The 10,331-nt window shown below is 36.5% G+C and overlaps 1 pseudogene across 1 annotated transcript in view; it reads left to right on the top strand.

Annotated features, from left to right (window-relative positions):
- The window catches only part of LOC109216803, a 10,825-nt pseudogene extending 8,734 nt beyond the window's left edge, over positions 1-2,091 (top strand). The window contains exons 14-16 of the transcript XR_002066549.1: positions 192-248; positions 718-888; positions 1,442-2,091. The product of XR_002066549.1 is annotated as a protein VACUOLELESS1-like (transcript). The remainder of the gene's footprint in view (positions 1-191; positions 249-717; positions 889-1,441) is intronic.
- The last annotated feature ends 8,240 nt before the right edge of the window (positions 2,092-10,331 follow it).

The raw sequence follows: 10,331 nt of genomic DNA, 5'->3' as shown, positions 1-10,331 counted from the left end.
TTATCTTCTCTTATTGTGTGATCAATTGTATTTAGGAATTGATGTTAGTTTGATTCAAATAGGTTACGATGGTTTACATTTCAAGGAGCAGGAAATTAGGTTGAAAGTTAACGCTTGAATTAGAAAATGTCATATGTACGTTATGGCACCTGATCTGGGAGTTTCTGCAATTGTGCCCTACACATTAATAGAGGTTCACTATAAACAATAAGGCATCTGCAGAGATGGCTTATCCCTACATGACTGCTGTATGTACTGCTGCTCTTTTTGATATCTTCAATTTTTTTTCTTTTACCGTATTAACCCCTCCTTTATGGCAGTGCCCTCCATGACCATAACAACAACAAACCCAGTGAAATCCCACAAGTAGGGGAGGGTAAACTGTACGCAGACCTTATACCTTTTGACGGTAGAGAGGTTTCCGGAAGACCCTCGGCTCTAGAGTGCCCTCCATGACCATACCTAATGTAATAGCTACAGGCTTGGCTAGCTTAGGTCTTGAGACTGAGGAAGTTAATTTGTGTAATCGGCTTCACTCTAGAGTGACAGTTAGCTACACTTACCTCTTGAAATTCTTGGTATGCTTTATAATGTTTCTTGGTTAAACTAGGTTTGTTGTAGCCATGTTGAACTAGCTCTTTTCTCTTGTAGCCATGTGAAATGTATTTCTGCTTCTTGTGACTGCCAGTGAAAGGGGCACCGTGGACATGTTTGTAGATAGCATACATGCTAATGAAGGGTAATGGATATCTTATAGTCATCCCCTTTTCTCCTCTTTTTTCTCTTCTAGGTTACCGCCCATTTGTCGAGGCATGTGTTGATGCAGATGAGAAAGGTGAAGTGCTAAAGTACATACCAAAGCTGACTGATCCTCGCGAAAGATCAGAGGTAATAGTTTATCTGTTCTGAGATTTCCCACATTTGGTCTATAGACATGTTTGACATGTCCCATAACTCAAGTAGTTTAAGTATGAGTTTTGAACTTTACCCACATTTGGTCATTATCGGCTGAGTTTTGAAGTCGAAAACAACAGATGTTTCGACTAATATAAAAGGAAGTACGTTTGTCTGATCGTTGCAAAAAGCTAATATGAGACAGATTCAGATATCAGAATGGGTTTACCAAGATATGCATTGTTATTTAAAGCATAGGGAGTTGTGTGAGCTTATTTCAATCCACAGAGCGGTAGCGATAATGAAGAGAGAATGATTACTTCATTCACTCTTTAACATAGACCACCTGGTTGATTTGAGTGCATGTAGTGTCATAAATGCATTTCCCACCCCAACACCCAGTTCTTCCATGAAAAAGGAAGAGAGGAGAATGAACTGATGATGAATGTGAAAAGACATTGGGTTACATAATCACCAGTAAAGATGCATTTGCTGCATCAATTAAAGTGATTTTTCTTGCTTATGGGATCTGTGAATTCATTAACAGGCTTATGCTCGAGTTGGAATGGCCAAGGAAGCTGCCGATGCTGCTTCTCAGGCTAAAGATAATGAATTACTTGGGAGGTTGAAGCAGACTTTTGCCCAAAATGCAGCTGCTTCATCAATTTTTGACACACTGCGAGACCGGTTATCCTTCCCAAGTGTTTCTTGATGCCGGCCATCTCTTAGCTGGCCTTTGGTGTGAGCCTGTTGTTGTTATGACTCTTCCAAATTAACATTGATTGAGGATTGATAGCGTTGGAGTGATGCTGTTCCACAGCACGATAAAAGAAGCCCTTGGAACCCATCTGCTGCATGCCCTCTCTCCTTGCCTGTTTTTTCTATATATTTATAGCGTTTGAGGTTGTGGAAGTGTTTGAATCCGGCAAAGATTCCTCATGTTCTAGATCCTGTGAATAGCTTGGCTGGAAACGATATATGAAAGCATGTGCTGATGTTTCTCCCTGAATTGGTAACAGAATTCGTTTGAGCTCTAACATTTCCATGGTATGCAGTTTCCATTTCTATGTGGCTGAGTGATGTAACATCCTCTGTGGATGTTCGAAAATAAACTGAATCCACCAGCTCGCTGGTAATGTTTTGCTTGTTTTTCCAACTCGTTTGGACTCTTTTTTCTATCCTATGTACGTCACAGGATACTTTGCTGGTTCGAGGAGTACGTACTTGAGAAATAGTGATTGGAAATTGTGATTCAGCGGAATAAGAAAAGCATTTATCAGTCACCCATTTGGAACAATCGAAACTAGAACAGATCACGAGTCAAAAGTCATCTCTTGATGTAACAACCTTGACCCCAGAAGCAGCTCCAATGCAGTGCATGGCTACAACAGAATCACCTTCCTTGCATAGCACTTATGTTTTGGCATGTCGAAGAGCGAATAATGTTACCTTTTGAACCAAGAATATCTTCTCAATTGAAATTTCCGTTCATCGCGCCACCATAAATGCATTGGAGTTGGCAAAAATGTCATCGGGCATATCATGAACCCGCTTGACATTGACAAAAAGAAAACATTGCTCCAATAGTTTCTTTTTGCCAATGTCAAGCGGGTTCAACATCGGTTAAACAATTTTTTCATGGTTTAACAATAATTTACACATAAAGTTAGTAAAAGATTTTGACAAATTGTATTCAACTGGACACACTTGTACAAGCAAAGGTCCGCCATTGTTTTAGATGGATAAAATTTTTCAGCCCATGCTTAGAAATTAAGCCTCCAACTATAGATTAGTAAATCGGCCACCACTATCAGCAAATTGCTCATAGCAATACATCTCACCAACTGTACACATAGTTCTGAAAGTGATGGATTTATAGGGTGAGCCAACCTTACTACAAAACCTCAATGCTCCAATCATCTATTTCCCGAAATGTGTTATAAATGCACAAAATTCAAAACCCCAACCCCTCTCCAACCCTACGATTCCAGCAACTAAACATCAATTCCAAGTAAATTGGATGGAGCCCTCAATATTCATTCTGCTCAATTTAGACTCATTTCACTCCCGTGCCGGAAAAGATTACCAAACGCCAAAAGAACCAACTAATTTACATATAGATTAAACTACTGATGTTCGTTAATATACATTTCATATGGCCGGTCACATTGAATAATAAGGAGAAATATTATTATTCATCTTCAATAATAGAAGATTACAGATATTTTTAATGCAAAATAGTTCATCTTCAATTCTCACATGCATCTTCCAAAAACATTGGTTATAAACTTAGGCTAACTTTCTTCATTGGGTCAACTTGGAAACAAATTTTACCATAATTTATTTGCTAGCCAAACTATCTAGCTTGCTCTAATTATTTAGAGAACTATTTGAATGCGATTCATCTCCTGGAGGCAAGCAAGAGAGTCAACTGAATCTTGCAAAATTTTAACATGGAGGCTGACGTTGTAACAAGTTAGAACAATAATAATAAAAATGAAACAATTACAATTCATGCTAGAGAACCCGTTTAATTATAGGTAAGTTCATTAAAAACGGTGTATCATTTGTACGCGCAACATTCCACTTTATTTTTGTCCGTTTCCACTTGGAAAACAGAATGAAATCGAACTTTGAACATTACGGGTAATTAGGTGCAGAGTATATATTCGGCCTAAAGCTTTTGGTAGTAGTTAAATTTCAAAATTTGACCAAGTCAAACATGTTGGTTGTCAGTTCTATTTAGTTCCGATTTATGGGGCGGATGTCGAATTTTGATATACAAACTTCTTAATTTTAATAGTGAATTTAGACATAAATTTTTAAAGTTTTTTGAAACAAAATCTATACATTTGGAAACTACATAAGAAGTATTATACGTTACAATAATAAAGAATTTGAAATATATCCAAAAGACATGAAAAAATCGTGGTTAAAAGAACTCGAAATTAAAACTCCGCCACCTAAATTGGGGCGAAAGGAGTAGTATTTATGTTCCATAGGACGAGGGCACGTGTAGTTCAAGGAAGCAAACATAATCAATTCAGTGGACGAGGGCACGTATAGTTCAGTGGAAAGAATACAAAGAGTTTACTGACTCGAAATCTTAACAAGATCCGGTGCGGTGCGGGTGTTTGGTCTTTTAAGTCAACCTACACAGAATGTCCCTACTCTCGACTTTAACTGATACTAACGTTGAATAGTTTAACTTATTAGCAGCTTCGTTTTTTACTTTTTAGGCCTTATCACTCACTTCTCAATGTTTTTGCCCATTCTCCACATCTTGCTGACTTTTCACGTACACGTGAGGACTATCCACATATTTTAATTACCATTAGAATTTGTTTGTTATAGTGCTTGTCCGATTAGGTGTAGACGTCTTTCCACACAATTTAAGTAAAATGTGAAAATCTTACATGGTTGTCTCTGATTTTTGTAAATAAAAAAACATCTCGACAGTTATCATTTGTGAAGGACGAAATTACTCCAAGAATAATTTAGGCACAAGCAAAAACTTCAACAAAGACTATATAAAAGAAATTTATTAAATTAGGGAGAGAACATGGCAAGTGGTTTTTTCACAACTCATAAACTCTTGAATCTCTCTACAAGAAAAACAAGTAATAGCACCCCTATTTATAATACTACAAAACCAAAAACCTATTCCAATATAAAATTGGTAAACAAAACTTAATTAGACATGAATTAAATAAACTACCAAATATCTAATCCTAGACAACTTACGAATACTAATTAATCTTGGTTTAGTTTCCAACAGCCTCCCTTAAACCAAGATCTTCAAATTTGATCATGCCCAACATCTTCTTCAACTTGATGAATAACTCCAATTTTAGTGCCTTTGTGAAAACATCAGCAACTTGCTCTCCAGTCTTGCAATACTCAATAACTATCTCCTGTCTTGAACCAAGTCACGAATAAAGTGAAATTTGATATCAATGTGTTTGCTACGCCCATGAAAAACTAGATTCTTTGTTAACACAATTGCAGACTTGCTATAACAAAAAAATTATTGTTGGATTGTTTTGCTTGTGTTGAAGAAATCCAAGCATTCTTCTTAACCACAATGATTGTGTAGCACTACTTGTTGCAGCCATGTACTCTGCTTCAGTTGTTGATAAAGCAACAACTTGTTGCTTTTTGGAAGACCAAGAAAATACACAGAACCCAAATAAAATGCATAGCCAGAAGTACTTTTTCTTTGTATCGTATCACCAGCCCAATCACTGTCTGTAAATCCCACAAGACTACTATCATTAGTGTTTAACCAAAGAATTAAATTCTCAGCTAAAGCTATTTTAAGAAGTACTCGGGCTTTTAATAACCAAGGAAATTAACTAATAATAATAATTAGACTTGTAATAAGAAAGCAATAAGAACGCATAAAAGTAAGTATATTTCAGTAGTGGTTCGAACGTGTCCATACAGGTGAGATTTTACTCCCTTTTATAGGGAATTTCTTAATATAACGCCTAATCTTCTTAATGATTGAGCATTAATGACTAATAATATCATTAATGTAATATTACAATAAGTAATCGTAACTTTTGCGTGAAGATTATGTAACGTTTGGCTCATTGATTGAAGATCTTTGAATTTGCCCTTTATTCTGCCTTGGTTCATTCTGACCGTGTCTCTTCAACTCCTCAATTAGACTAGGGTTCCCGCGTCTAATTATCTCGTGTGTATACTATTCCGTCCCTCTTTGTCCCGTACCTCTTTCTAAGTTTCTGACCAGCTGTCATATTTCCATTGTTCCACGTAGATTGCCTTGTCATCAAAATTATTACACGTGGTGAAGTCTATTTTTTACCAATACATATAGTTCCCCGCTTACCATTTATTTATCAATTAAATTTTTGGTAAGTGGATACTCATTTATGACGGGAATTTTTTGCCGCCGCTTCGTTCATAGCGTCACATGCGTCTCTGAATGTATACATCGCTGGTCACTTACATTTAATGCTCGTTCCACGTGGCGTCTTCGGATTGATTCTGCAATTCATCAGCGCCTTTTAGGGCTTTTTGCGGCTGCATCAGTCACGAAGTGACAATTTCAATTATGACTTTCACATCAGTGTTTTTTTCATTTTTTGGCGGTTGCCTTTGAGTATAAATACCCTTTTTCTGCCTTTACTTTCACGAAAAACTTCTAACTTCCTTTCATTGCTTGTAAATTCTTCTTTCTCGTAAATATGTCTTCCTCAAGACAGCAACCCAGGAAAGTTATCATAGTAGACGAACTATCTCCTTCTTCTGCTCCAATCCGGAGTAGGAGGGGTGGTAGACTAAGAAGCTTGAGTTCTACACCTTCTAGGGGTTCTTCTTCTCCTCGTAACATTACTCCTCCGCCATCTTCTAGGGTTAATGTTTCTTCATCTTCTTCTAGGGCTAGAGCTTCTAGATCTTTTTCCAAGAGTAGAGAACCTAATGAACCACTTCGAGAGCCAAAAGTTGATGAGATTGTTCATGCCGAGTTTTCTTTTGTAAAGGATAGTGAGGCCATAAGAAAACAGCTTTCTTCCATGGCATCCCATGATCGTGCTGATCTTTACCCTACTCAAATCACTGAGGGTTTAGTTTTCCTCGTGCATAGAGATTGTTATTGGAAATCTGGCCTTCCAGTCTTAGTTCCCAATGAAAATCAGAGAATAACGTCTTACAGAACTGGGTATTCTTTTGTGTATACTTATCCCTTTACTTTAGGATTCAAGTCTCCTATCAGCCTTGTCATTGTAGAGTTCTGTTGATTTTTTAATGTATGTTCGGGACAGATTGTTCCTCTTATCCGGAGGGCAAGAGCATGCCTTAGATATTTGGCCAACTTAGCTTCAGTTCCTTTTACTTTCCATCATCTTATTCATCTCTACTCTCCGATGTTGTTCCGCCAAGGAGTTTTTACTCTCGCGGCTAGGAGTAAAAGAGTTTTGGTTATACCTGATGATGATAAGGATAGAGGATGGTATGTCCGGTATGTTGCTGTCCCTACTAAAGGTTTGGTAGGTGAAGAAAATCTCCCCTTCCTTGAGAAATGGAATTTTGCACGTGAGTACAATTTTGCTCACTTTTCTTCTTTATTTTTGATAGATTTCCAGTACCGTGACTGTTTTGTTTTCTTTTCGCAGCAACCATGGGAACCATCGAGGAGGTCTCTAGTTTTCGTGGTTGGGTAGAAAAATTTCTGTTGATCGCTCCTATGGAAGAACGTTCTTGGAAGTACCTCTCGGCGAAGTTTGGTTGGAAACTGAAAACCCATGGTAAGGTTTTTTTTAATATATTTCTTTTCCTTCTCTTTTTAAGCTTCTCTAATCCCTTTCATTTGCTAGGTTTTCCCGCTCGTGGGGTCTCTGCTGCTGTTGTATCTGCTTCGAAACTTTCTTTGGCCAAGGCCCAAGAAATTATTGTTAACTCCTCTTCATCAAAAAGGAAAGCAAGTGGGTCTCAGGCCTTAGAAGATGAGGAAGAACAAGAGGAAGGTTCGCCTTTTAGGATTCAAGTTAAGAGAAAGAAACCCTAGCTAACCAAGTTGTACTTGATATGGTTGACTCTAATGTACATATGGATATGAATTAATTATTTTCTTACCACGCTACCCTCGATGATTATGGAATGACTATTAGGTTTGGTGGAATTTAAAAGCTAGTTTTATCCAAAAAGGGAACTATAGGTTTTAGAGATGAGCAAATTATATATTCTGAAGACTTAATGGTTATAGATTAAAGGTTGTGTAGGTCTCATAGCTACGGTAAGGGGCACAAGAGAAAAAACATCTAGTTTGAGAAAAAAGAAGCATCATAATGGAAAATTCTCTAATTTATTCCTTAGGATTTACTAGGACTACCTCCAATATGAAAAATAGACTTCGTTAGTGAGCTGACACCCGACACGTAAATTATATCATATGGCACCAACAGAGTTAAGAGAGCTAAATTGAGAGACCTACTGGATATAGGTTTTATCATATCGAGTATTGCATCATGGGGTACACCAATATTGTTTGGAAGAAAAACGGATAAGTCTTTAAGTATGTGCGACAACTACAGATAATTAAATAAGATAATAATACACAACAAATATCCCTTTTTTTGTATAGACAACTTGTACGATCAGTTACAAGGAGCCATTGATCTTTGATCTGGTTATCATCAACTTAGAATAAGAAAGGAAGATATTTCAATATTTGCCTCTAGTACTCGGTGCAAATATTATGAGTTACTTGTGATTCCCTTTATGTTGGCCAATGCTCCAACTGTATTGATGTATATAATGATTATGGTGTTCAAAGTTATTTTTGGAAAAAAAAATCATAGTTTTTACTTACAATATTTTGGTATATTCTCATACCCAGGAAGAGCATGAGAATTACTTGAAAAATATGTTAAAGACACTGCAGAAAAATTAACTTTTTACCAAGTTCTTCAATTCATTATACTCGATGGTATTCATAGGACACATGGTATCTAAGAATGAAAAGGTGGTAGATTCTAAGAAGATAGAAGCAGTTCATAAACGGCCGAGACCCATTTCTCCTATAGAGATTGCTTTTGGCTTAATAGGCTACTATAGGTATTTGTGTAGGATTTCTCTAGAATAGAACCACCATTCACCAAGATAACATAGAAAATCGCTAAATTTCAGTAGATAGAGGAATGTACAACGAGATTCTAGAAGCCCAAAGCATGTTTGACAATCACACAAATGTTAGCCTTATTCCAATAGGCTATAAAGAATTCACGATGTTATGTGATACTTCGAGGGTAGGATTAGGATATTTTTTCATGCAAAATGGTCGCGTGATAGCCTATGCTTCAAGGAAATTGAAGAAGCTCAAGTCATATTATGCCACTCATGATTTGGAGACGGTCATAGTTGTATTTTCTTTAAGATTTAAAGACACAATTTATACGAAGAAACCTATGAGATTTATACCTACCACAAGAGCCTGAAGTACATTTAAAACCAATAGAGATATAAATATGTAGCAATGCTGATGGAGGAAACTACTGAAAATATAACTGCACTATTTTGTATATTATAATCTATGCAAAAAACATGGGTAATGTGGCATATATAGATCCTGCAAAGATAAGACAAAAATATGCATAGGCTAGAGGGTACACATATTAGATTCAGTGTGAAAAAGAAAAAAATCAAAGACATTATTGGCTATTGGTCAAGCCTGATGTAGAGTGCATAAAGGCTAGTCAATAGGAGGATGAGCGTTTGTCCAAGTACCGAGATTAGGTCCTAGCTGGTAAAAAAAATAAGGATATGACTGTTAATAGTGATAATATTCTTTGACTAGGTGATCTATTAGGTGCATCAAACATATATGGGTTGAGACAGGCTATTCGTGATGCAGCTCACAAGTCTAGATACATTGTATATCTCAGGTCCATAAGATGCACCATCACTAGAATAAAATTGGATTGGTTTGAAAAGAAAGAAGAATAAAAATTCGTTAACTTTGTTCTAACTATTTGACATGCCAACATGTTAAGACAAGCACTTGCGACTTACATGCCCACTTAACAAGTCAAGATTCTGAATTGAAAATACATAAAATTACAATACAATATATGACTAGATTACCCAAACCATTGGATGTATGATTATATGTGGGAAAGTTGTAAATTGGCTTTCAAAGTAGGCACATTTCTTGTTAGTCAAAACTTCTTACGGTGAGGTGAAATATGCACATGTATACATGAATATAAAACTCAATAGAGCTTTATTGTTTATCATATCTGGTAGAGGATCACAATTCACTTCACGATTTGAAAATCTTTTTAAGAAACGTTGGGTACACGAGTAGATCTTAGTACCAATTTTTATCGCAGATAAACGCAAAGTCTGAATGTACTATACATATCTTGAGGATATGTTGAGAAATTGCATTCTTGAGTTTGAAGGTTACTGAGATGCCTATCCATCTTTAGCTGAATTTTCTTACAATAATAACTTTCAATCCAGCATTCAGATGGCAACATTTGAAGCATTATATGGTAAAAAATGTTATTCTCCCATCAGATGGTTTGAAGCTAGCTGGTGAGACTAACTTATGGGGACATGACCTAGTACAATAAGAGATTGACAAGGTAGAGTTGATTAGGAAAACAATTGCTCACAACTAAACGCAGACAAGTCTTATGGGGATACGAGGAGAAGGAACTTAATTTTCACAATTGGGGGACAAAGTGTCCATACAACTCTTCCTTGTGAAAAACATGATGTAATTCGAAAAAAAAGAAGAAGAAGCAAGTTTAGCCCGAGGGTTATAAGGTCGTACGTTATACTAGACGAAGTGTGAGTTGTGGCGTATTGGTTGACACTTCCTCCCAAATTGTCTTAAATAAATCAAGTATTTTATGTTTCTATGCTAAGAAAATATAGATCAAAGTCCTCTCATGTGATTGAAG

The sequence above is a fragment of the Nicotiana attenuata genome, unplaced genomic scaffold (assembly GCF_001879085.1).
Source record: "Nicotiana attenuata strain UT unplaced genomic scaffold, NIATTr2, whole genome shotgun sequence".
Lineage (NCBI taxonomy): Eukaryota > Viridiplantae > Streptophyta > Magnoliopsida > Solanales > Solanaceae > Nicotiana > Nicotiana attenuata.
This window is presented reverse-complemented; position numbering and strand designations above follow the sequence as displayed.